Source organism: Chrysochloris asiatica, unplaced genomic scaffold, assembly GCF_000296735.1.
Source record: "Chrysochloris asiatica unplaced genomic scaffold, ChrAsi1.0 scaffold00041, whole genome shotgun sequence".
Classification (NCBI taxonomy): Eukaryota; Metazoa; Chordata; class Mammalia; order Afrosoricida; family Chrysochloridae; genus Chrysochloris; species Chrysochloris asiatica.
The window spans coordinates 12,254,705-12,256,565 of NW_006408559.1; the positions used below are offsets into that span (position 1 = coordinate 12,254,705).

General features: G+C 41.6%; 1 pseudogene; it reads left to right on the plus strand.

Annotated features, from left to right (window-relative positions):
• Positions 1-746: 746 nt before the first annotated feature.
• On the plus strand, positions 747-1,635 carry LOC102830956 (annotated as a pseudogene).
• The last annotated feature ends 226 nt before the right edge of the window (positions 1,636-1,861 follow it).

The following is a 1,861-nucleotide window of genomic DNA, read 5'->3' on the forward strand; positions in this document are numbered from 1 at the left end:
TGAATGTAAAACTAATGTTCTCCCATGTAAAGTATCACATAATTCACAATAAAACATTTAAAAAAATGACCACATAAAATATTCATTATAAATCTGTGTTAATGGTCACAAGACTCATAAAGATGGCATTTGTGAAAATAAAAGCACAAAGAATGGGGTTGGAGCAATATAAAATCAAAGTTTCTGTATATGATTAAAATGACATTGTTATTATTATGAGTTAGTCGGTTTGAGCCGCAAGGTTGGCGGTTCAAATTCACCAGCAGTTCCTAGGAAACTCTATCTATACAGGGTCACTGTGCGTCAGAACTTACTCCACAGCTCTAAGCAACAACAGATTGCTGTAGTTAAGATGTTTATTGTAACCTAAATGGCAATTACTAAGAAAATAGCTCAAACATATACAGTGACAGAAATAGCAACAGAATTTAAATGATACACTAGAAAAGATTTATTTGACACAAAAAGAAAGCAATAATGGAGGAATAAAGGAACAAAAAAGGACACAACATATGGAAAACTTAGTAAAATGGCAGGAGTAAATCCTACCTATCAACTGCAAAGTCGGCGGTTCAAGCTCACCATCTGCTCCTTGGAAACCCTATACAGGGTCGCTATGGGTCAGCATCGACTCGACGGCACTTAACAACAACAACCAATATTACATTAAATGTAAATAGAATAGGCCAGAGTTTTGAACGGTGTTGGGAGAGTTGCAGATCTAGCTCTCGTGGTTACCTGGATTGATGTTCGCGAAGATCGTCCACTCCCTGGAGGACTTGGACACCTTCAAGTGTAGTGTCCTGCAGAACTTGGCCAAGAGCCTGGGCTAACCTGAGGGCTGATAAGTTGTTAAAAGCCTTGAAAGCTCACTTTCAACAGGAAGCAAGAAAAGAAAATGAGAATCAGACTGCAATTCAAACTGCCTCATCCTCTTGTGATGAGAGTGAGATACAAAACCGGTCAGCCACGCCCCCAAACACGGAGGAGGAGCATGACAATTGAAGGAAACCCTGACTCCCAGCAGTGTTATTCAGAATTCAGTCATTCCACTGAATCCCAGAATCAGGAGCTGCAACAAAAGCAGGATCTCAAAACCGCTGTAGAAGTTCCTTCTCAACCACCTGAGAGCCAAGTTGATGAGAATTCCGTTTCTACAGAAAGAAGCAGAATAAATGGTAATGAAGGTCAAAGATATCTTCAAGAAGGCTGAGGTCTTTTTATACAAATTGTTTTTCAAAAGCTGGAAGAAATAAAAAACCTGGAAGCACGACTCCAAATTTTAAGAAGCTTCATGAGGCTCATTTTAAGGAACTGGAATCCATTGATCAATATGTTGAGAGAAAGAGGAAATATTTTGAAGAGAACAGCAATTCACTTAATGAACTGAAGAAGCAGCCTGTTCACAGGGGCGTGGTCTTGACTCAGGTAGGGACTCCAGTTCCACTCAGAAGGTCCTCTGTGGCCAGCAACGCTCCCATGTCATCTCAGGGCACCACAAGTTGGAGCATCTTGTATACAAAGCGGCCAGTCAAGTCCGCCATGTTCTCGGCAACAAAAATGAATGTCAGGTTTTTAGTTGTTACTGAAGATAATGAGCGTAAACGCTCACTGATCAAGACTCCAGCCAGCTAGAAAGTCTCCACATGTGAACGTATCTGGGAGTATCTAGCTGTGCTTGGGTCACACAGGTTACAGGCTGCCAAGGCTGATTCTGCTGCTGTTATAACCCCCTTCAAGCTGACTATCAATGCAGTACAGACCCCTGTCTCCAATAAGAAACCAGTGTATGATCTCAAAGCAAGGTTCTCTCATCCCATCACCTATGAGCCACACAAAGGGAAGCTGAAGCCATGGCGAC